At 49.4% G+C, this 25,994-nt stretch overlaps 1 long non-coding RNA gene across 3 annotated transcripts in view; it reads left to right on the top strand.

Annotated features, from left to right (window-relative positions):
- Window positions 1-25,994, top strand: part of LOC149852002 (uncharacterized) — a 239,363-nt gene that overhangs the window by 161,711 nt on the left and 51,658 nt on the right. Inside the window, exon 3 of one of the 3 annotated variants that reach the window (XR_016439377.1) lies at window positions 17,602-17,776. The exons of the other annotated variants lie outside the window; for them this stretch is intronic. This is a non-coding gene — a long non-coding RNA (uncharacterized LOC149852002). The remainder of the gene's footprint in view (window positions 1-17,601; window positions 17,777-25,994) is intronic. 3 annotated transcript variants of the gene reach the window in all.

Here is a 25,994-nt window from a genome sequence, read left to right as displayed (position 1 = left end):
GGAAGTTGCTTCTTCTCCCCGGGGAAATCTCAGGGCAGAAATGCCTTGTTAGCCATGATAAAGGGTGCCTTATATCGATCCTTCTCTCCCTTCCCACACCATTTAGTATTTCAGAGCTGGCAAGTGCAGCGGTGCACAATTGGCCTCTCGTATTATCTGTAATTGAGGCAAAAGCAGCCAAGTTTCTTTGCTGAGGGGAGAAGGGTCGGGGATTACTTCTCCACTCAGCATCTCAAGAAAAGGCAAAAGTGCTCCCACCAGAGCACAATGGGCATGCAAAGTGGGGTGGGGGGTCAGCAACTCCACCCAGAGAAACAAGGACTCATTTTGCCCTGATCCCTTCACTGCCAGGTGCACTCAGGGCCCCAAATGAAACCAATAAAAGGTTTTATGCATACATCAAGCTGGCACGTTTGCCCTCTCTAATGGGAAACATGTGCCTGGGATAGAGTCGCGCTGGAAGAATATTCATTTTTGCCACCCATTAAAGAAATTGCCAGTCGACTCCATCTGGTAAGTGGGCCTCAATTACTGTTAACAGAGATGAGGAATTATCCCTCCAAAGATCAACTAATTGGGACTAGACCTCGCTCCCTCCCCACAATCATGGCTCATATCTTCAGGCCTCCATTTAAATCAGCCAGCAGCAGGCTGGCCTGCAATGCTTGGGCCACCTTTTAAAGATTACCTCTGATTTATCCAGCCAGAGAAGTTAATGAAAGAATCAATCCCAGAGACTGTGTGAGGGACTGAATATTGTAGTCTTTGATGGGACGAGGGTGGAATAGGGCCTCAATGATGGCATAACGAAGGGGTCCAGGTTGGTATTGATGGTCTCCTTCTGGAGTGATGGGCAGCAAATTGGTGTCACGGTCCGTGCAGGGGTGACCCGGAGAAGTGCTGCTTTGCACACCCCCGGCAGCACTTGGAGGTTTGCATTCAGACCATGCATTCAGGCTTCCGCCCCAAATTTCCCCACCCTGGGTTGTAAATATCCCTGACTGCGCCTGTTTAAAGGCTTTTGTCTGTGCTTAATGGCGCAGCTGCACATTTCCCCTCAAGGATCCAGGGGCTGTAAATAATGCTCCGAATCGCGGTGAATGGGGCATTGTTAACCCTGAGTCTTCCAGTGGCCTGGACCCACAAGGCACTGGGTGCACAGCCCTGCTCAGGGCTGCCCCATGCTGGGAAGGATGGACCCTGCATCATGCTGGGGTAGGAGCTGAGCAGCCATCATGAGGCTGCTGGGTTTCGGCTTGTCGCAGTTGTGGGGGTCCCTGGGGTGAAACCTCATGCAGTGCTACCAGCAGTTTTGACCAGTGAGTGTGTAAAGCAAAACCTCCCGTCCCACATATCCTCTAGCCCAGCAAAGAAGGTCAACCAGGCCCAAACCTTGCTAGGTCTGTGGGAGCAGAAACGGACTTCAATGGAGCCAAAATCCCCTTGGGAGATGCCTCTCCTATTCCTTAAAAAGGTGACTTCTCTACATGAACCAGGGAAAGAAGGGGCCTGCAGTGGATGGCCGCCACGTGACCAGCTTAGCTCTTGATGTGTTGCATGCATTGGGATGGCTGGTGGGCTCTGTGATGGATTCCTTTTCCCCATCTGGGTGACTTGTAAGTAGCTCCATGCCAAGGGCACCAGTGATATGAAAGACAACCCAGGACATGCTACTAGGCTCTTCAGGCTGCTTTACCCCACAGGAGTGTGTACCCATGCATGAGTTCACAGTTAGATAATGATGGAGAAGGATTGGTTTGGAAATAACGTTCCTTGGACCAGTGTTGTAGCTGGGAGATACTTTATACAACTTTTAGGCACAAAAGGCCCTTAGAATCATAGAAAATGAGGGTCACATCTCGGGAGGTCACATCTAGTCCAAACCCCTGCTCCAAGCAGGACCACTCCCAACTGATCATCCTAGCCAGCCAGACTTCCTTAGGTCTGGGAAAGAACCAGAAAAGCCTACGCTGAATGCCAGGAAGAAGGATGACTTCTGTTTCACCTCAACATATTCATGAGAACGGCCACTTAGAAAAGCATGAAGCAAAATTTGGAGCCAAGGTGAACTTGGCCTGACTCCCACCTGGTTGGTAGCTCCAAAATGGGGGTTGTCAGTGAAAAATGCATTGCTGAGGCCATTAGAGGGAAAAAAGTTGCCTCCCTAGGGTGTGGGAGGTATAGCTGTTACAGCAGCTGTGGGCGGCTCTGCCAGTCCAGACTTGACCACTGACAACAGGAACTGGCTGGAATCCAGTGATAATTGTCCTTTTTTGGCTACATTGGGTGGGCTGAATTCAACACAGGCCACTACCTTTTTGGAACATCCTGTTGCCCCTAAAGCAGCATCAAGCCATCCCCACCAAGTACTGTAATGCTGCAGTAGTGAATAGGGTCACGGCCACTTTGTAGGGACCCCTAAAATCCAGCCGCAATATAGGGAGTCAGATTGGAAACAAGATCCTTTACAGTGTTGATAACGAGCTTGCACATCACAGAGGAGAGTTCTTGAGTCCTGTTCAGGAGTGGGGACAAACTTGTGTCTGTCTTGGGCCTGTTCCACTATTCTTTACGGAAGCTGAATTTATCGTCGTTTTTCCCTAAACTCCTGTCTATCTACAAGTTCTGAGTGGTGAGAAACTTTTATTGTTTGTGTTTTGTTCTCAACTATGTAAGCAAATTAGCACTATAGCCCCTAGACACCCTTAGTGGCCTCCACTATCTTCATCCATTCCCATTTGTTGTGTGCCGTGGTCCTCCAGTTGTCCATATTTCATGTCTGTAGGGCTGACACTACATCATCTAGCCATCTTTGGGTTGTCCAGGCAGCTTTGTCTCCTCTGGCACCCCAGGGAGCACTTTCTCTGGTGTCCAGATGGTGTACATTTTTTCGACATGGCCCTGCCACTGTAGCCATTGTGCTCTGGTTTCCTGTGTCAAGGTTGGGTCTCTGCATAATTGATCCCATTTTTAGTTCTTGTGGCATGGCACAAGGTGCCACTTTAAGGGAAGCTGGCAGGCTGCAGAACAGCTGACAGGTGCACGCAAGCAAAATTAGGCAGTCATCTGAGGGCTAAGAGGCCACCTGATGGGAGGAGAGCTAGGTAATTTGGGTATAAACCCAGACCCAGGGAGCAGGGCTGCCAATTGCAACTGGGAAGCCCTCAAGACAAACAACAGCAGTGGCTGCTCTCCTGGGAAGGGGTGTAGCTGGGTAAGCCTGGAAGAAACACAGACCTAGGACAGCTGCAGGCTTGGGTAGCACTGTAAGCCAGGGAGTAGGCTCAGGGGAAGCCTGTGGTTTGGGAAGCCGTAACACCACATGGAAACCATCAGTTGAGCTTGGCTGCTACTCCCTGCTAAGCTGCAGGGGAAGTTTGTCTCCCTGAGGAGGAGAAGGGAGAACAGGAGGAAAGAGGGAGTTACTAGGGGCAGGAGGAGGCTCCAGAGGACAACGAGAGGGGTTCCTCAATATAGAGAAGGCTGCACCCAGATGGGCTGGATTAGAGAAGGCCCAAGATAGTGATAGGCTGGTATGCTGCCCCATGCAGCTAGAATGAGAGCCTGGGCCTGCCCAGACCCAGGTTTTCCAGGGTGAGAGATGGGAGGAGAGCAGGGATGCAGCTCAAACCCAGCCTTGGCCTGAATAGAACAGCAAGAAAGAGACAGCCTAGGGGACCCATGCTTGGAGTTAAATTATAGCACGGGGAGATGACTCTGAGAAGGAGGTTGAGGGGCTCTGGGAGTTGTGGGCTATGGAGGCCTGTCAGGAGTGATGGCGGTGAGGGACTGGTGACAGACAAACCACTAACTTACTATGGCTGGCTTGGTCGAGGCAAGCAGTCCAAGGTGACCCAAAATTGTTAAGGCTCACTGAAAGGATGAACCCAGCGATGGACAGCCCGGTGCCCTGACCGACCCAACCTGGGGCCAGGGCCATGTTGGCCAAAGGTCCCTAACATAGCAGGGATGACAGATGAGGGGTGAGGGCCTGGACAATGGGGGATATATGAAGGGAGTCCTTGATAACTCCTGGAGGCCATAGAGAGATGAATTCCCTAACAGGGGAACCTGTAGGGCAGATGAGGTAGGCTTTAGGGCACAGCTGTGAGGATCCACTGGTCCTGGAAATGACCTAAAAATATACCTTGCTGGGGTTGGATGGTGCAGTGGGACTGCCTATGGCAGGGTGGCCTCCAGGGAATGCTGCACCTGTGCCACCCCAGTGAAAGGCGGGGATGGGGCACCTTAAAGCCTCAGTCCCCACAACTTGGTGGGTTACCCATGTAGCGGGGACAGGTGTGGAGTGAGCAGAGAGAGGCCGGTGATCATCTGAAGGTCAGGGAGGGCAAAGTAGTGAGCCCACTGAGGGCAGAGCAGGGTAAAAACTTGAAGGAGCCCAATGATGGGCAGAATGACGAACCCCAGGTAGGGGCCAAATAGTGAAGAGAGCCCCATAAGTAGGGGAGAACATGGTCCAGTTGGGCCAAGGTAGTGAACAACAAATTACAGATACCATCTGTGAGGCATGGGACATGGTAAAGGGGAGGTTGGAGCCGTGTATTTAGGCCCTGGGCATCGGGCAAGGGAAAAGGTAGCCTCCCTCGTTTTAACAACAAATATTATAACATCAAGATATGGTGAGTGAGGGTGGGCAGGCTGTCCAGGACAGGGGAGGGCTGGTGATGGATGCAATGCTAGGAGTTGCCCCATGTCACAATTCTCAAACACACCATTCCTGTGTCACGGGGTCATACTGGCTATGTCTATGCATGTGTTTACTTTGGCTTAAATTTACTGAGTAGTAAATTACTGTGCAGTAAATGAGAATAAGCCAGCATCTACACTTGCAGGTGTTAAAGTGCATTAACTCTGTGTGTGGACTGACTTGGAACTAAAGTTAGTCCCAAGTCAGTCTACACACACAGTGTTACTGCGCAGTAAGGCATCTACACGTGCATTACTACGTAGTAACTAATTGGGTGTAAATTTGATACCTGCATCATGCAGGTATCAATTTTTAACTCGAGTTGGCATAAGTCAACTGCGCAGTACAGGCATGCACTTGTAGACACATGCCCATACGGCGTCATTTCAGTTACTACGCAGTAAATGCACATGTGTAGACACGCCCACTGTGTACCAACAATTTTCCACGCAATCATCCTTTCAGAGCAATCTAGCAGTATCCCATTTGCTTGTGAGAGAACCCAGTTTTGACTGCCATGGGTTATATATGGCCTGATTATGGTTTTATGGACTCAAAAGCTTACTTTTGCTCAGTTATGTGTCTGGATAATAATTAGGCTGGGTGTGTGGTCAGACTAGCAGAAGGGGTAACGGGGGCATACTTGCTCTCACTTCTTGGAATAGCCACACTGAGAGCCTTTGGCATCCAATCTCCTATAAACCCTGCCATCCCCATGAGGCCCTCCATTCCTTCAGGCCACTGAGAGCACATGTGTTCTGCATTTAACTCCCATTTTTCAATTGTTCTAAACATGCGTTGCCTTCAACAGGTTGCTTTATGCAGACAAGGTCTTTAGTCTCCGACGCTGGGGAAAAAAAATTTCTCCGCATCAGAAATCAACATCCCTCCTGTCCACAGGGGCTTTCTGTTATTTGCCTAATGAAATCTCGCAGTGAGTTTGTTTTCAAAATTGCAGAGATTTAGTAAAATAAGGGTTTTGCTCTTGTTCAAATAAGGGCTTCCCTGCTGAAATAGTGACAATTGTTCTAAGACCAACAGAAAGGCTTACGGTCTCCTGCCCAGAGCTTCTTGGCTGATGTGGGATGGTATTTGTGTACAGTTATTATATGGCTTGGTATTTAAAAATGTTCGTCCTTAGCTGTTATGCTCTCTAAGGATTCATCTGGAGAAGATGAAAGCCCATGAAGCTCTGCAGACGTGCCTTGCATATCCTGTAAAATATCACTCCATTGTCCATGCTTAGCACCTGTTAAATCTTTTTTCTGGGAAGGTCTCGGCCTTTTGTTCTGTGGGTAACTGTCTGCTAAAGGCTAACTTCTGCTAAGGACCATTTCCACTGGTCTCTAATCAGGATTTGAACTTTGTTGTGCAAACAGCTAATGTAATGACCCCCAAACAATTGTGTCCACTCTGTGGTGGTTCTTTATTAATGTGGTCCAGAATTACCGGTGACTTTTTTAGATTAATTTAATACACTTTGCTTGTAAGCTCTTTGGGGCAGTAGCTCATCCTTATCATAGAATCATTGAAGTGGGGTTGGAAGGGACCTTGTAGATCTTCAAGTCTGACCCCCTCCTGGGCGGGAGAAAAGACTGGACTCAACTGAGTACAGCCAGGTAGTCATCAAGCCTCTTCTTAAAGACCCCCAGGGTAGGAGCCAGCACCACCTCCCTAGCAAGTTGGTTACAGCTTCTAGCCGCCCTGACCGTGAAGTAGTTCTTGCGGATGTCTAATCTAAACCTACTCTCTAATCATTTGTGTCCATCGTTCCTTGTCATGCCAGGGGGTGCTCGGGGGAACAGTGTCTGCCCTAAACCCTTCTGGTCCCCCCTAGTGAGTTTATAGACAGTCACCAGGTCCCCCCTCAGCCTTCTATTGTGAAGGCTGAACAGGTTTAGGTCCTGCAGTCTTTCATTGTAGGGTCTGCCCTGTTGTCCCTGGATCATGTGGGTGGCCTGCTCTGGACCCTTTCAATGTTGTCCACATCCCTCCTGAAATGGGGCGCCCAGAACTGGACGCAGTACTCCAGCTGTGGCCTGACCAGTGCTGCTTAGAGGGGGAGGATCACCTCCCTGGACCTGCTCGAGATGCATCTGTGGATGCACGACAAGGTGCGGTTAGCCCTGCCAACCGTGACCTCGCATTGTCGGCCCATGTTCATCTTGGAGTCAATAATGACTTCCAGATCCCTTTCTGCCTCTGTGCTCTCAAGAAGGGAGTTTCCCATCTTATAAGTGTGCTGCTGGTTTCTACTGCCAACCTGAAGGGACGTGGGCAGTGGGGTGCCCCAGGGCTCGGTCCTCGGGCCCGCACTGTTCCACATCTTCATCAGTGATTTGGACGAGGGGGTAAAAACCACCCTGTTCAAATTTGCTGATGACACTAAGATGTGGGGGGACATGGGCACACTAGAAGGAAGCAACAGGCTACAATCAGACCTAGACAGGTTACAAGGGTGGGCGGACGAGAATAGGGTTTCAACACAGACAAGTGCAAGGTGCTGCACCTGGGGAGGAACAACCGGCATCATACCTACAGGTTAGGGAACTCCCCTCTTGTCAGCACGGAGGCGGAAAAGGATCTTGGAGTCATCATTGACTCCAAGATGAACATGGGCCGGCAGTGTGGGGATGCAGTTAGGAAGGCCAACCGCACCTTGTCATGCATCCACAGATGCATCTTAAGCAGGTCCGGGGAGGTGATCCTCCCCCTCTGTGCGGCACTGGTCAGGCCGCAGCTGGACTACTGCGTCCAGTTCTGGGTGCCCCATTTCAGGAGGGATGTGGACAGCATGGAGAGGGTCCAGAGGAGGCCACTCATGATCAGGGGGCAGCAGGGCAGGCCCTACAAGGAGAGGCAACGGGACCTGAACCTGCTCAGCCTCCAAAAGAGAAGGCTGAGTGGGGATGTAGTGGCCTGTTATAAACTAGTCAGGGGGGACCAGCAGGCATTGGGGGAGTCCCTGTTCTCCCGAGCACCGCCAGGAATGACCAGGAATAACGGTCACAAGCTGGCAGAGGTGAGATTTCAGCTAGACATCAGGAGGCATGACTTCACAGTCAGGGCGGCTAGGATCTGGAACCAACTTCCAAGGGAAGTGGTGCAAGCTCCTGCCCTGGGAGTTTTTAAGAGGAGGCTAGATGAATACCTTGCTGGGGTCGTTTGACCCCAGTACTCTTTCCTGCCATGGCAGGGGGTCGGACTAGATGATCTGTTCAGGTCCCTTCCAACCCTAGAAACTATAAAACTATGAAACTTTAAGTGCAGCACCCTGCACTTGTCAGTATTGAAACGCATCCTGTTTATGTCAGCCCACTCGTGTAACCTATCCAGGTCTTGCTGCAATCTTTCCCTCCCTACTAGCATGCTCACCTCACCCCAGATTTTGGTATCATCAGCAAATTTAAACAGGTTGCTTTTCACCCTGTCGTCCAAATCGCTGATGAAGAAATTGAACAGCGCAGGCCCCAGGACCGAACCCTGGGGGACTCCGCTGCCCACTTCCCCCCAGGTCAAATATGACCCGTCCACCCCCCCCCCCTCTGAGTACGACCCTTGAGCCAACCTGCAATCCATCTGACTGTGTAGGCATCAGTGCCACAGTCGCCTAGTTTTTTAATAAGGATGGGGTAGGAGATGGTGTCAAAGACCTTGCTAAAGTCTAGAAAGACTACATCCATGGTGACACCTGCATCCATTGCCTTTGCGACCTGATCATAAAAGGCAATCAGGTTGGTCTGACATGACATGACCTGCCCCTAATGAAACTGTGCTGGTTGCCCTTGAGCATCATCCCTGAAGCCGGCCCATCACAGATGTGCTCCTTGAGGATCTTCTCAAAGAGTTTCCCAAGGATAGAGGTAAGACTGACGGGCCTATAGTTGCCCGGATCCTCTCTCTTCCCTTTTTTGAAGATGGGGACCATGTTAGCTATCTTCCAGTCATCCAGCACTTGGCCCAAGCACCACGAGCCCTCATAAAGCCATGCCAAGGGCCCTGCAATAACCCCAGCCAGCTCCCTCAACACCCTGGGGTGGAGAGCATCTGGACCCACTGACTTGAACATGTCCAGCCCCTCCACAAGCTCTCTAACCCAGTCCTCCCCAACCTGAGGTCTGGAGGCCTTCCCCTCGAGTCCGTCTGGCATCACAGTGGGGAAGTCCCGGTCCCTGCATAAGAAAATGGAGCAGTGCTTAACACGGTGAGATCTTGACCCATTACTTTGGCTTCTAGATGATGATGATAATAACAGCAGCAATAATAATAAGAACAATATAACAACAATGATAATACTATCAATCAGTTATTATTATTATTATGATTATTATGATTATGATTATTATTGCTCTGGAGTCATCTTCACTGGAGTTTTTCAGAAGAGACTGGATAGGCATCTCTCTGGGACAGTAGAGGAACAGCACATCCTGTATCCCTACCAGGCGAAGGGGGAGATGAAGCCTGATGTCCCTTCTAGACTCCCTTAGGAGTCTCTGATTTTATAAATAGTTCTTAAGCCATTTATCCCCTTACCTACTTTATTGTATGAAAGCTTCCAGTAATTTCCAGCCCTTCTTTTTTTTTCTGCTGAGCTTCCTAAAAGGACCAGAATTGGGACAATCTGGAATAAATAATACCGTAGATAGTCCAAAACAACCAGATAAGAATATTTTTTGTGTTTACTTTTCACTTGTCTGGGTGAGTGACTCCAAACACCCCACCGCCTTTAGGTAAAAGCATATATGCTCTGCCTTTCCCTCATCCAGCCTTCCAAAGTACACACGCCATCCTTTAATAATGAAAAATCAGATGATATATGAGACACTCACAGGCTGTTAGCACTTCTATGTATCACTGCTCCAGATTTTTGTGAAGAAATTGTATTACTGACCTAAAAAGAAGATGATTTTCATGGGGAATGTGCTGCGCTGGATTAAACAAGAAAGGGAGAAGTAGCATTGGTGTGGAAGGCCAGGCTGGAGGTGGTACGAATTCTCACGGCGCTGTTGATTTCCAGAGATGTGCTCCTGGGCTTGTTCTAGCTGGGGCCAGTGAACCCCACTCTGAATGGTTTATTTGGTAGCCCCATGGAAAAGCCCCTTGTTTCTTATACATCAGACATGATTATTTCTTCCAGCTCAGGTCCATGGTATTTTAGGTGCAAGGCTGATCTGTAGTCCTGAACTGAAACTGGAGGAAAGTCTCCCATTAGCTTACAGGCCACAGAATCAGGCCTGACATTTGTTTCTGATGAAAGACCGCCGGTGTCATACCATCTGCCGGGGGGAGGTTGTAATGGGAGCAGCGAGGGTTGGTATGGTATAAAGGGATGGCTGGGGTTTCCATCAGAGCAGTTAGGGGAGCACTGATGCTGGATGATTCTCCTCAGCCAAACACTTCTCCCCGGTCAAGGACCTGGTAGGGGCAGGACTGGGTGGATGCTCAGGGATGACCTACCCATGACCTGTGCCATTGTTATCTTGTCTGGGAGGTCTGGCTGTGTGCTAGAAAGCGCGGAGAGAAGCATGTCTGAGATCTCGCCACAGCTCTGCCTTTATCCTTTGCTTTCACTGAGCCATGAGGAGGCAGGTATTAGATCCCAACCATTTCCTGCCCAGCCCTGGGTGCTGAGAGGCACAGACGCCCCAAATTTATTTGTATTCCAGGGACCTCGAGTAGGACCAGGACCGCCCCGCACTGAGCACTGCAGTGTAAAAACCTTCTTACCTAAGTGAATGAATGACTGCATCTAAATTGCAAGTCTGTTAGAGCTAGCAGGGCTCTGCCTGTGTGTTTCTATCAGGGCCGGTCTTAGCAAGTACTTTGGGCTGTGGGTGCCTGCACTTTCCTCAGTTCATCATGGCACTTTTTGCCAGAAAGCAGCGAAAATGCCAACCCGACGTGCCAGCAGCGCCCCAGGGAGGTTATAATGTGGCAAAAGTGTGTCTGTGTGATAAAAGTGCTTGCTGAAGGCTCTATGAAGATTAGACCAAGTGTTTTTCTGTATTTGTTTAGATATTAAGCTATAAGTTGCTGCTAAAACCCTAATTATAGTTTAAGATGTAGTGAGGCCTTGTATAAAGTAAGGCCTAGTAAATTTAGCAAAGCCTAGAAGTAGTAAGGCCTTGTGGTGCAGTTAAAATTACCTTATCAAAGGAATGCAAGTCTTGTACTGCTATTGGTCAGTCCATAGACAGTTGAAAAAAGGGAATCTAAGTGGTTGTCCATTATCAGTCTCCTTCAGAAGCTATAAATTAGCTGAAATATTTGGAAACTATTCAGAAGAAAGATGCAGCTCTGTGAAAAGGATTAGTTAGCTGTTGCCTGGATCAGTGAGCCTGTGGACCTCGAGGAGCCCAAAAACTGCATTCCAGGGTCCTTCCCGGCACCCCTCAGACAGCGTTGTCTGGGGACGCCTGACCTCACTGAACTTTGTGGAAAGAGAAGCTTGCTGTGTATCAGGCATCAGAGGGACTGCCGATAAGTTGCTGATGCGAATTGCTTTTGTCTGTCATTGTTTGTCTTGTTACTACATGTAGTTGTGTTTTTCTTAAGTCAATAAATCTTTCTTACTTTTCTACCCCCAACCACACTCTCAATCTAAACCCTCCGTAGGCAGCTGGGACAGGTTATAAAACACCAGTAATCACTGGGGAAACTGGTGTCAGCTGAAATGATAAGCGTTTCAGCCTGGACTCTATGTGGTACAAACTGGGATTACAATGGAGCGATAAGCCAACACCCTTGCTGACAGCAGCTCAGCTTGACGGTGCACACTCTGTCCTTCCAGAGCATTTCCTCTGCTTTCCCATTCATCCATCAGGACCAAAGCTGCACATCCCCCCTCTTCATGGCTTCTTCACGGTCCCAGCCCGAGGCCGGGTTGTCTTCAGTGGTTGGGAGCTCTGCCTCCCATCTGGAGGATATCTCTAGCCTTGGCAGTCAGCCTCATGCTGACTGCAGCTGTCTAAATGTAATGCAGCTTCACCGCTCTGGGGCTACCTGAGCTCCTAGCGTGCTGTCATGCAGCATACCTCCCAGCCCTCGTGAATTATGTGTCTCGGAAAGCTTGCCCTCGGCGTCAAAGATGAATGGCCTCAGTTTTCCCTAACACCCTCCTGCAGCATTCTAAGGCAGATGCCAGTAACCCAGTTAGTTGTAGACACAGGGGAATGCATTTTGCCCTCAGTTAAACCAGGAAAAGCCACTGACTTCATTAGGGTTTAACCAAGATTGGAATTTCCCTGGGTTACTTCATACCTTAGAGGGCAAAGAGAGTCCTTCCTGAACCTGACAGTGAGATGTGGCAGCAAAAATAAACCTCTTCTTCATCCTTGGGGTTTTTTATAAGGCCTGGCTTGACAAAGCCTTGGCTAGGATGACATAGATGGGGCTGGTCCTGCTTGGAGCAGACGGTTGGACTAGATGTGACCTCCTGAGCTCCCTCCAACCCTCGTCTGCTATGATTCGATAATTCAAGTTTATCTGCTGCACTGAAGCATAATCACTTCTGATTTGTTCTCTGTCCTTGCCATGCATGGATGTACCAGATGTACATGTCCTGTTGGCTGCATTCAGGACTCTGAGTCCATCAAATATTTGCATAACAGCATGGATAGAACAAGGGGGCCACAAGTGGCTGTACCCAAGGTGTTTACTTACAATTCATGCATGCTTTCCATGCTTCAGAAGGTTTTGTGAAGCTAAGGACAGAGAAGAAAGGACAGATCATTGGCACAGAATAATCTGTCCAAGGCAGAACAAATGGGCCACCGCCTAGGTGGCACAGTGTTACCTTTGTGGCATCTAGTTGGCTTCCAGTATCTGGGGTATGAGCAGCGAGAGGAACAGGGAAAGCTAGTTCTCCCTTGCTGGAATGGACATCAAACCATAGACAGCTAGGTGTAATTAGGGTAGTCTTGAGGCTGTCCTAGCAGTAGCCGGGTACCAGACTGGCCTCAGGATGGGGTTGGGTAAGGGAGGGAAGAAAAGTGGCAAGGAACCCTGAACTGCATGGACATAAATGGGTGTGTCTACACATGCTTTAATGCGCTTTAGTTAATGTGCATTAAATCTTGTACCTCCATTGTAGGGTACTAGAAAAATGCGTATTAGTCTGGCTTAATGTGCATTAACTAAAAAGCACCCTTTAAAAGTGATGTTTAATGTGCATTAGCTTATTTTAAAGTAAAAAGCAAGGGTTTTTTTATCTGATGTTTTAATGTGCATTAAAATAGGCTAATGCACATTAAAGTGCACGTGCAGAAGTGCCCAGTTGTGCTTTTAGGTATAGCATATTACAACTTCCAGGGGCACTTCTCAACTCTTCCTGCTGCTGATTCGCCAGTGAGTCAAAGAAACCAAAGAGAAATCCAATAGCTTTTCTTCAATGTCAGTTGGTCAGGCCAGCTGACGGAGGGGAGACATGCCAGGGTGCACACAAATCCAAGGCCTTCCAAAAAAAAATCCACCTTCATACATAAAACCATCCAAACACAAGCTGACACGGGGAGGCACACAGCCAGCCTTGCTTTTGCCTCTCTGTGTATTATCATCTCAGTCCACTTTCCACATTCCTCATCTGCCTGTCTGACCTCCAAATGATTCAGCAGGCTGCACCCTGATTGAAGTGAGAGAGTAGTTATAATCGGTTCTTAACCACTTAAGACTTTTGATGCCTCAGATGCAGGGATTTTTGTGGGTGATATCTTTTATTGAGCCAGCTGCATGGCTGCAACCAAGTTAGGCCTCTGGGGAAGAAGCAGACAGAGGGTGTGCACCACATTCTTTGTTGCATTCCTGTGGTGGGGGAGCTTTGCTAGCAATATTAGTGTTGCATGCAGGCGGGAAGGGAGATGCATAGATAGCTGGTTAGGTATTTGGGCGGGTGAGTAGCACACCTCAGCTGCATACACAGAGGTATTTTGTGCACCAAGAGGCCCCAGGTAGCTGGTGCAAAACTGGGACATGCTGTGAGTACTTGCTTCTGACTTGCAGTGCTGGGAAGAGCATGGGAGTATCGTTTGTTCAGGCCTGAGTGCTAAGCAGTGTGAATGTCTGCTGAGGTCAAGGGCTGAAACACTGAAATTCCTGCTAGGATTTTCCTTGGGCAAAGTTCTCATGAACATTTGCAAACGTTTCCCACGAGCACAAGCTAACTAGGGCTGTTGGGAGAAGGCTTGTCTGCCGCCGTGTTTGTTCCAGGTGCCAGTTGTGTGTAAGAGGGGTTGACAACTCTACACACCGTGGCAGAGAACAGCAGCACAAAGGCATCGCGCTTTTGTCTCTGGTCCGTTCCAAGTAGCTCCCCTCAAACTCATCTTGTGACTCTCTGGCACCTACCGCGGTCTGCTCTGTATCTCCTACCTCTCGCCTTTGGTTTATTCCTCCAATGTGCTGTTTTCTCTCATGAGTCATAGCAAGCTGATGTGTCTCCTTGCTGCCACCACTAATATTCACAATCAGTGTCTGCATTGCTTTGCAATCCAGGGTTGCATCTGCCCAAATGGAGACTTGGTAGATTGAAGATGCTTCCTCTGCCTGATGAAGGGTGTTTGTACCCAAAAGCTTGCAAAGAAGAATTTTTCCAAGTATTCTAGTTGGTCTAATAAAAGATATTGGATTTACTCAAAGAATCTCATCTGCCCATGTCCAACATGGCTACAACCAACACCTAAGATGGAGTCAACTTGTATGGTGTGTACAGGCAGGAAGGAAGCAAGGTGTGTGTGTATGGGGGGAGGATTAACATACAAAGGGCTGTCATCAGGACTCCAGCACCTGGCTTCCTGTGAGACTTTCTGTGTAAGCCTTGAGCACAAAGTGCTGAAGGACCCTTCACTTCAGGTCCTAATTCTGTCTTTCAGGCAGAGCAGCCCACTCTTCCTGCTTGCAGCGCTTCAGTGAGTTGGGTCACATCAGCACACTCCAGACAGGGGTTGCGGTTAACCCCCTCACCGCCTCTGGGTGCATTGCTGCAGTTGCCACATACAAAGTTTTCTTAGTACAGGCAAAAACTGACCTTTTCCAGAGGGCCATGATGCCTGCAGAAACCACTAACAGTAGTATCCTGGCACATCTGAGTCAGTTGGTAGATAATATAAATACTTCATCTCCATCAGCTGCAGCAGAGAACAGCACACCCATCCCCATGTCAGCATAAAGGGCATGTCTACACATGTGCTTTAATGCACATTCACTTATTTTAATGTGCATTAAAGTGTCACAAAAAAGTGCACTTCCATGAATGCACATTAAAATAAGCTAATGTGCCTTTTTTAGTACCTCAGAATGGAGGTACTAAATTTAATGCGCATTAGCAAAAGCACAAAAATGAATGTTCAGATTTCACCAAAGCATGTGGTCTTGTGCTTCGCCTCTGAGGACCACGCACTTTGGGCACATCTACACATTCATTAATGCGCTTTTGCCACTGCGCATTAAATTTCGTACCTCCGTGGTTCTATGCTTCCCAAGTTATAGCATTGTCACAGGGGCACTGAGGTGCCCTGTGACTTAAAGGATAAGAGGAGAGTTGTCAAGCAGCAGAGCAGCACAGCTGCGGGTTGCAGGGGCAACCAGCCGGTCAGGTGACCGGAAGGGGGCAGGGCCGGGCCCTTTATAACAGCTCAGGTTGGAGCCCGTGAGCAGTTCCCCTCCGGTCACTGCACGAGCAGGAGCTCTGCAGCGGAGAGCTGAGCAGCAGAGCCTACGGTGGCGGTTTGACCGCTGCAATGATGCGAGGGGAGAGAGAGAGCCCTGAGAAAGGTATCGGTGAGAACCAGCACAGCGTGTGGTTTGTGTTATAAGCTGGTGGGCTTTTGCTTGTGTTGTAGCCGCTTGGCTTACGGTTTTGTTATGATTACACCGGAGGACCGGGTGAGGCTGTAGGGCTGCGAGGAGGCCTCACGGGGGCTCCCCAGCCGCTTGGGGGTTCCCAGTGCCCGCACAGCGAGTGGTGCTCAGCGGGGCACAGCGGTTTGCGCCGGAGAGGCGCGGCAAAGGCCCCAGAGGGGGCGACGGGCACGAGAGGCGCGGCAAAGGCCCCAGAGGGGGCGACGGGCGCGAGAAGTGCGGCAGAGGCCCTAGGTGGGCCACGTACTTGATCAAGCCACCCCAAGGCGGGCGGCAAGTTTCATTGACAGGCACCCAAGACAGGTGCGAGCTAAAGGGTTGTCTGGAAGGTCCCTGTACCAGCAGGGGAGCCCTAGGAACCAGAGGGGCCAGGTAAGGCTTCGGCCGCCTGAGCCTTACAGGACACACTTTATGTCAGGATCATCATTGGCAGGACTTTGAAGGGGCCAGGTAGGGCTCCGGCCACCTGAGCCTACCAGGACATACTTAGTTGGACAACCATCATTGGCAGGGGTCAGCAGGGGCCAGGTAAGGCTCCGGCCGCCTGAGCCCAATTGGATGGTCACCAGGAACAGGACTCAGAAAGGGCCAGGTAGGGCTTAAGCCGCCTGAGCCCAGTCGATATAGAGGGTTAATCCAGTCAAGGGGGCCATGCCAGAGAAGGGGCGCCGGAGAAGGGGTGCTGATTGCGGGTCAGGCCCAGGGGTGCCGAGAAGGGGCGCTGGTTGTAGGCCAGCCCAGGGGGCGCCAGTAGGGCGCAGGACCAGACAACGTCCAGGAAGAGCTGCGAGGCTTGGGGCGTGCTATAAGGGGAGGTCGGAGGCACGCACTGCCCATAAGGCTGGGGTGAGAGCACCCCATTTGGAACGGAGGCAATACCAGCACAGTGTCATAGGTGCAAGTAGGCAGCCTCCCTTACTGAACCTAAGATCAAAGACGTGGCGGGCGAGTCGAGGGTGCTGGATTGCCTAAGTGACACGGCAGGGGGGCGCTAGTGAGTACACGGCCGCTCGTAGGTTCCCGCTCTGTGACAAGCATCTTAAAGCCTGGGCCATATAGGCATATATTTGCCTAATTTCATTTGGGCGCCCTGTATGCCTGTGTTCATCTAACATGTTCACTCACATGCCCTAAGCAAGCAAAATATTTTACTGACAAAACTGATACAAGGTTGTATTGCGAATTGAGAGCTTCTTTAATTAAGAAGGGCTAAGTTTTCTACTCCAAGCCCTGTTTACCATCTGTTGTAAGGGGGAGATAGTGGGTCCTTTCCCCGTTGATTATTCTCAGTGTTACTATTAGCCTTGAACTGGACCCTCAGAGTGTTTGGATTTCAGTATCAGAGTGGATGTTTGTGTGCACGGGATATGCAAATACTAGATAATTTATTGAAGAACGCTATTTTTATTGCGCTTCCCCTGTGTTCCTGGGACCAGCTGCGATGAGAATCACTTGGATGTTAAAGTGCTATTGACAAAATTGTTCCCACTGGAACTTAAATATGCAGAGATGCTTCTCTCCTTCCCTGGCAGGATCCAGGGTGTTACCAGGGTGAAGTCAGGAGGCAAAGATATAATTCAGGCATGAGGACAGAATACCTCTAAAGAGCCATAGCCTCAGTATTGTCATTGGAAAGATGTCCAAATTGCAGCAATTGCCACCCCAGTCTTACAGGTCATCTCAGCAGATGTTTTATAGATGCAGCAGTCACGGACTCTGACTTGTCTCCTCCCTGGAGCTCTGAGCTGAAGTAATCTGGTTGGAGCCAGCACTAAAGCAAGGCTTTGGACAGTGGGAATTCGCATCCGAGGCTGTCCACCCAGCTTCTTCCATGAATACGACATTCATTTCTTAAAAAGTAAAGAATGAATTAAATAAACTGAGCTTTGTTCTTCCCCGTGGCACGGAGAAGGGTGGGTGATAGATGGGCGACCACTTTTAACCGACATTTCAGGCATTATGATAATTTTAAGAAATATCTCGATGCCCACCAAGCATGGGGAAGTATTCTGAGGCTGAGAACATGCCGTTCCTTTCAGATCGAAGTGCACCGAGCTTTACATTCAGAAGCATTTCAACCCGGTATTGGATCGCTGAGCTTGCTCTGTCAGCATACGGCAAGAGCAGTCAGGATGCCTAAGCAGTCGTGTCATCTGACACAGAAGCCATTCTTCTGGAGATGTGCTACGGAGAGCTTCGGCCTCCAGAGATAAGGTACACGTGTCTGTTCTGACATTTCTTCGATTGTTAATGCGAACTAAATACGGAAGTCAAGTTTTCAAAGGTTCAGTGTGGGAAATAAGCCAGATCATTTGATTTGTGAGGTCTTTTGAATTCTGAGACACATTGTATTCAGATGCAGTTCATTTATACCTTCATAATAAAGCTCTGGGCTGTATTAATAAGAGCGTTGTCAGCAGGTCAAGGGCAGTGATTCTTCCTCTCTATTCAGCACTGGGGAGGCCACATCTGGAGTCCTGTGTCCAGTTGTGGGCCGCCACTGCAGAAGGGACCTGGACAAGTTGGAGAGAGTCCAGTGGAGAGCAAAGAAAATGGTTTCTGGAGCTGGGGGCATGACTGGTGAGGAGAGGCCGAGGGAAATGGGCTGATTGAGTCTGGAGAAGAGAAGACCAAGGGGGATTGAATAGCAGCCTCCAACTCCCTGCAGGGGGGGTTGCAAAGAGGACAGAGCTGGGCTGGTTTCAGTGGGGGCAGACAACAGGACAAGAAGCGATGGGCTCAAGCTGCAACAAGGGAGGTTAGGAAAATCTTTCTCATGAGGAGGGTAGTAAAGCACTAGAACAAGTTACCCAGAGAGGTGGTGCAGTCTCCATCTTGGAGGTTTTTAAGACCCCGACAGACAAAGCCTTGTCTGGGATGATGTAGTTGGGGCTGATCCTGCTTGGAGCAGGGGGTTGGACTAGATGTGACCTCCAGAGGTCCCTTCAACCCTCATTGTCTGTAATTCTGTACATATATACATACAAAAAGATGTGTATATGTGTGTGTGCGTGTATATATGTATGTATATATGTCCCGGGAGGCAGGGTAATGAACAACACTTACCGGCAGCCCAGGACAAAAAGCACGTGGATCAAGAGAAGGAACCCGCGCGGCTCATTATCCGCATTTTTGTGCGGTTACGGCTGGCCGGTGATGTCAACATCGGACACCGACCAGCAGGGATAAAAATGGTGGCTGCAATGGCGGAGGGGGAAGATAGCTGGGAAGCAAAGCCACGGCTGATGCAGGAAGCAGAGAAGACCCTGTGCGCTGGACCCAAGGAGCAGAGCAAGCTGGAGCTGACACGGGCTGGGGAGAGTGGGGTCCTATAACAGAGATCCGCATCAGTCAACGGTGGGACGATGGGCGTGCCGGCTAGAAGAAGGACTGTGGCGGTCCCAGGGAGCACAACGGAACCCAGGTGGGAGTGCCGTGATGACGGGGCACGAAGGCAGACCCTACAGGGGGTGAAGACCCGGGGAGAGCCCTAGAGGGGTTTGTAGTTGGGGCGGGTATTGCCGCCGGGGTCCGCCATACTAAGGAACGGACGGGAGGTGGGTCCGGAGGTGATGAGTCAAGAGGAGCACGTTCCCTCCCCATTGGGCTCCTGTGTGGGGGTAGGAGGGGGCAGGAATAAATTTACTAGCCAGTTTTGTTGTTGGAAGTACTTTCTTTTCCTTGTTATATGAGACAAAGGGGCATAGGGAGTTGAGATAAGTACCCCAGGGGCAAGGCAGTGGGAAAATTGCTACAGAATTGCTACCCCCGTGGGGTAGGTACCAGGAAAGCGAGGGACGAGAGTCTGGAGAGCTGCTGGGGTGGGCCCGCATGGGCAAGCAGGGCCCAAAGCCGAGGATAGCCATAAGGCAACGTGGGGTATAGTGACCCTGTGGGAGAGGCTATAGACAACGACTGGGCAACTCACCAAAGGTGGTGTGAGGCTGGGGTGTAGGGGTGGCAGAGCCCCATGAGAAACCGCCTGTCAGAACCTGGGCCACCAAGGGTTCTGCCTACTGAGAAACATCAAGACATGGCAGGAGAGATCGGGGTTGGCAGGGCGGGGAGAAGAGAACTACTCCAGCAACAATACGGGCCCGGAAGACACGCGACATCTGCTAACAGGGCTGCCCGAGAGCGACTATTTGAAGCCCAGTGGCGACAATACGTATACACACATATATCCACTCATACATATACACACACATATATGCACACACACATATATATACATATGCATACACATATATACTTATATACATACATATTAGATATCAATATATATCTATTTATCTATATAGATATCTATATATCTATATTGGTCTGCCTGTCTGTCGATCTATCTATATTCACATATACCTCTGAGGCAAGAAAATGATCAACGAGAGCTTTTGCCTGATGGCTGGACTCTATTTCTTAGTAATGCACCCATGTCTGCAACATAGCCCTATAATTCTCTTCTGGTGACACTGTTTTGCTAGCAGATCGCTGTGGTGCCAAAGAAAAAGAGCTGTGATTTCTGGTGGAGGATAAGCATGGTCATTAGGGAGGGAGAGCGAGCTTGTTTTTATTCGTTGCTATGAAGCTGTCTCCGTGCAGCGCCTCTAGAATTAGAGATAACAGAGCTGTTGCCCTGAGGAAGGAGCAGATATGGTAGCACGGGGTGCTCAAGGAGTGATGTGTCCAGCATCAAGTCCAGCTGCCTTTATAGTAATAATAGGAATAGTATAGGAATGGAATAGGAATAATAGGAATGGCCAGATACATTTTGCAGCTGGGTCAACTGGGGGCACCTGTGGTGTGAGGCCAGAGTTCAAGCCCTCTGACTTGCAGAGCCAAAGCAAGAGGCTGTAAGTGGACAGCCACCAAACTCCTCGTTAACATAATTAGGTTCAATGAATGCAGCTGTTCTAATTTGACTTATACCTATCTTGTAGCATGCCAGCTTCTTCTGATGAAAGGTACTTGAAGCCTGGACGCTTGTCTCACTGTTCTAACTATAGGAGTTGGTCCCAATAAAATACAGTGCCTTGCTTCTCTCTTATCCCTGGGCCATCACAGCTACAGCATCACCACTAAAGAAAACTGTGTCTCTTCCCTTCCTTAGCCCCCATCTTCGCAGGCTGGGCTGGAAAGTGACCCTGGGGCTGGAGAGCAGCTGTGGGCCTCGGACGTCTGAGCAGAGTATTCCTCCACATCCTGAGCAACGTCTGTTCAGTGCATCAGGGGATGGGAGTGAAATGACAGCTAAATACAAGGAGGAGGAGTTAAATTGCAAGGAAAATAGGAGATAAATAGTAAAAGCATGCTAGAGAGCATTCATCCCAGAGCCTGACTAAATGTACCATGAATGATTCTTTGCAAAATTGAGCTGTATGTACCCTTGCTCGATGGCACTGGGGTGAATTGCTTCTTTAGTAAGTCTGTCCTGTATGCATCAACTCTACAGGCACATTCACTTTAGGCTTCTCCAAGGTGAGCATCTTGCACCATAGTATCATAGTATCATAGTGCTTAGGGTCGGAAGGGACCTAAACAGATCATCAGGTCTAACCCCTGCTCCGGGCAGGAATGGGTGCCGGGGTCATATCACCCCAGCCAAATATCTGTCCAGCCTCCTCTTGAAGACCCCCAAGGTAGGGGAGAGCACCACCTCCCTCAGGAGCCCATTCCAGAGCCTGGCAGCCCTCACTGTACAGTAATATCTCCTGATGTCCAGCCTGAACCTGCTCTCAATCAATCTGTGGCCATTATTCCTTGTTATCCCAGGTGGTGCCCAGGGAGACAGAGCCTCACCTGTTTTCCGCTGGTCCCCCCTGGTGAGTTTCTGAACAGCCACCAGATCCCCCTCAGTCTTCTCTTGTGGAGCCTGAATAGATTCAGGCCCTTAAATCTGTCTTCGTAGGGCCTGGCTTGCTGCCCCCAACCATGCGAGTGGCCTCCTCTGGACCCTCTCCATGTTGTCTACATCCCTCCTGCAGTGCGGCGCCCAGAGCTGGACACAGTACTCTAGCTGCGGCCTGACCAGTGCCGCATAGAGGGGGAGGGTCACCTCCCTGGACCTGCTCGAGCTGCATCTGTGGATGCATGACAAGGTGCAGTTGGCCTTACTGACTGCCTCCTTGCATTGACGGCTCACGTTCATCCTGGAGTCAACAACGATTCCAAGATCCCTTTCTGCCACTGGGCCATTGAGAAGGGTGTCCCCAGCCTATAGGTGTGTTGCTGGTTCCTTCTCCCCAGGTGCAGCACCTTGCACTTGTCTGCATTGAACTCCATCCTATCCTCATCCACCCACCCCTGTAACCTGTCTAGATCTGGCTGGATTCTGCCCCTCCCCTCCAGCATGCCCACCTCGCCCCACAACTTGGTGTCCTCAGTGAATTTGGACACCCACATCCAGATCACTGATGAAGATGTTGAACAGTGTGGGCCCAAGGACCAAGCCTTGGGGGACCCCACTGCCCACATCCTTCCCGATCGAAAACGACCCGTCCACCCCCACTCTCTGGGTGCGATCATCTACCCAATTTGTGACCCATCTGTGTGTGTAGGCATCAATGCCGCAATCACCTAGTTTTTTTTTAAGAAAATGTGGTGGGAAACCATGTAAAAGGCCTTCTTAAAGCCCAGGAAGATGACAACCACCCCAACACCCTCGTCCAAGGACTTTGTAACCTGGTCATAAAAAGAAACCAGGTTAGTCAGGCAGGACCTGTCCTTAGTGAACCCATGTTGATTGCCCCTGAGCATTACCTTCCCTGCTGGGCCCTTGCAGATGTGTTCCTGGATAATTTTCTCAAAGGTCTTCCCAAGGACGGAGGTAAAACAGATGGGCCTATTGCCGGGGTCCTACATGCCCCTACCATGGGCACATATGACTCCATGGCTAAGGGTGATGGGGCATCCCTGCCTGGGGTTGCAGACTGGAGGGGCTGTTGCTTCTGGAGTATTTCCTTTTGTGTCTCAGCCACACACCGACTTTATAGAAATGGGAAATTCCTTCCTAATTTGCTCTTGTGGCCATATGGCCAAAGGCAAATGAAACTTGGGGGCATCCAAAACCCAAGCCTTCTTGGGCCTGTAAGTAGGATGCAAAAGGCCTTGCCAAGGATTTGGAAGTATCTGAAGCCTCAGGCTGAAAAGTCTGGGGTGGAGGATACTTGCCGGTAGTCAGGCACATAAGACATTTGAATGATTCGAACGATTTGGAACTGACCTGGCACACAAAAAAATTTCCAAAATAATAATAATAAAAATTCCTTGTGTGCTTTAGATGCTGAGGTAGGTCCTCTGCAAAGCTGGGTATCAAGTGTGGGTCAGAAATGGGCTTGGGACAGGACTGGAAGGGGAGAAAGCAATCAACATATCTGCTTTGCATGAAACCCAGGTTAATTTAAAAGACAGGTGGCCAGATTAAGATGTTGACTGCTCCAGGCACATAAAGAAGCCATAACCCCATCTTTGCTATCACAGGAGCTACCCTGGGATATTGCCTTCACAGCCTGGGCCCCTGCCAAGAGGTGTACCCGTGGGTCATGGTGTGCCTGAGACTAGCAAAGAAATCTCCACTTAATGGAGAAAGAAAAAGTCAGGCTACGCTGTAAGCCCAGTGCTTGACTTTCTCCCAATGACCCTGTTCTCAATGGGGCAGACAACAGGACAAGGAGCAGTGGGCTCAAGCTGCAGCAAGGGAAGTTGAGGTTGGATACTAGGAAATACTTTCGCACGAGGAGGGTGGTGAAGCACTGGAACGGGTGACCCAGAGAGGTGGTGCAGTCTCCATCCTTGGAAATTTCCAAGACCCAATTAGACAAAGCCTTGGCTGGGATGATGCAGTTGGGGCTGGCCCTGCTTGGAGCAGGGGGTTGGACTGCATGTGACCTCCTGAGGTCCCTCCCACCCTCGTTGTCTGTGATACGTGGTAGCACATCCACTCATGAGCAGTCCCCCCCAAGCAACCTTTACATATGTGATCAAGTACAGGGTTTGTGTGTGTAATAACAGTTGTGTCAGGTATCCAGGTTGTAGCTGTATTGGTCTAGAGGGAAAGGCAATCGGGACTTGCAGTAGAGACATCTTTTATTAGACCAACAAGGTTTTTGCAAATTGAAGAAATTTTAATTTCTTTTGCAATTAAAGACTTTTTTTGCAAAAATCTGGTTGGTCTAATAAAAGATATCATCTCTACTGCAAGTGCTGATTGCCTAATAACAGTTGTGCAGCTAAGTGGACATTTGCACATGCAATTTCCTCATTTGCATACACAAGTAAATTAATTGTGCTGGCCCCAACCCTTCCATACCTCAGTTTCCTCATGGGTCGGCGAGGCAGTAAACAATTTATTATTTATACTTCGCAGGGTCATTGGGAGGGTACGTACCCTGCTGGGATCCTTGGATGGATGGTGCTTTTGAAATACCAAGTCCTGGGGTTATTTGCAAGCTAGATTTTGCTTTAATGGCTGATATCAACCAGCTAGGAGCGGCATATTGTGATATTGTCCTCCTGAACAGATGTAACAGATTCTTTTCTTTCTTTCTTTCTTTTTTTTTTTTTTTTTTGGTAAAAAGAGACTTTCTTTTCCATAAAAATATTTGATTGTGGTATTGACAGAACTACCGATATAAAAGGGCAAGGAAATATTTCCAAATGGTTTATCTGACAGCTGCAAATTTCATCTCATGTTGCTTATTGACGTCTAATTGTTTCCAGTGGTCGCAGGAGACGGGCAGATCGATAGACCATAGAGATAGTTAATATCCTCATGGTGCACTTGACTGTAGTTAGAAAATAATAAAATTCATCTTCCCGTGATTTTTAGCAGGTTTGTAATTGAAACATTAGGCTTCTGCATCCTGGACTTTGTCATTATTGGATTTCTGTCCAAGGAATTAGTTTTTATTATCAATATTTTAGCAAGACAATAAGAGATTGGCGGTTAGGTTCATTTTCTTGCTTTAAAATAGATCAAGCTGAAAATGAGGAGAAAAGGAAAGGACAAATTACCTTAGTTACACATAACAACTTCCCTAAACTTTCACCCAAACCTTGAATCTGTTTTTTTTTTTTAGGCCTGGAAATGTTCTGAGGACTTAGTGTCCTTTTCATTATTTTCATACACCTTAAGAGTTTCTGCTTCCCATTAGAGCCAGAAGTGCTGAAATACCACGAGAAATGCTGTTGCTATAGTATCTCGCAGCTCAACATCTGGATATCTCTCCACCCCTTTGGAACAGCTGGAATGAGTACCTCTCAAGAGAGCGGATCCTTGCCCCATGCGGGGTGGCGTACCCACTTTACTGCGTAGGCTGGTTGGGTGCAATGATCCTGAGCTGCTCGGTGCCATCCTGCCGTTCAGTTATAGGTAAGGCAGAGAGCCTGGATCTCCATCCTCAAGCTGACTCCAAGTCTCCAGCCGAGGTAAAGTCTCCTTCAGAGGCTGCATGTGAGCTAATGAAAAAATAGTGCATTGCAAACCCGTTTGAATCCCTGCCCTCCCCCAAATTGGCCCCCAGATGCGGCCATTTTTCAGCTCTTGTAAATATTGAAGGTATAGGGGAAGCACCCAACACATAGGGCTGTAGTCACTGCTGGTTTTTGCTTCTGCTTTTGGACCCCTCATATGTCTGCCTTTCTTCTCTGCCTCGAACCAAACCATAGATCACTGCTAAAGTAGCATAGAAGTTATCCTGGTTCCCTCTGGATCTGGAGAGAGAAACTATTACAACCAACACTGAGGGACGGCTTGCCCAGTATTCCCTCCTAATGGTTGCATGGGACTAAGGGCCTTATGGCATTGCCTGTTCCCCAGTTACCCTTTCTCCGTATAAAAGTAATGAGCAATATCTCTGTGTACCAAAGGACCTAGCACCACCTGGGCTCGCAGGTGAAAATCTGTGCAAGCACAGCCAGGAGCAGTATATCTCATTTTATCCTTTGTGGGCCAGACATCAAGGGGCAATTTGCTCACCCTGGATGGGCTCGTTCATGGCACAGCAACCTAGGGGACACCCAACAGCATGCAACAGCGCGCCTTTTGTCAGGCACATTGCGCCCCACTCCTCTCCCATGGGTGCCAGTCCTCGGTAGCATTGCTCCCCCTCATTTCCATTGCACTAATGATGGAGTAAACTTAGTAGCTAGACTGTGATAATCCTACACTGCCAGTGCATTGGGACATTTTTCACCCACAGACAGCTTGGCTTCCCTCACGTTGGCCCTGACAACCTGCACCCCAGGGTACTCAAGGAGCTGGCGAGCATCATAGCCCAGCCCCTGGCATGGGTCTTCGAGAGCTCCTGGCGCTCTGGTGTAGTGCCCGAAGACTGGAAGAAGGCCAATGTGGTGCCGATCTTCAAGAAAGGGAGGAGAGTGGGTCCGGCTAACTATAGGCCCATCAGCCTGACTTCTATCCTGGGGAAGATCCTAG

Source organism: Crocodylus siamensis, chromosome 15 (genome assembly GCF_052110815.1).
Source record: "Crocodylus siamensis isolate JL-2025a chromosome 15, ASM5211081v1, whole genome shotgun sequence".
Classification (NCBI taxonomy): Eukaryota; Metazoa; Chordata; order Crocodylia; family Crocodylidae; genus Crocodylus; species Crocodylus siamensis.
This window is presented reverse-complemented; position numbering and strand designations above follow the sequence as displayed.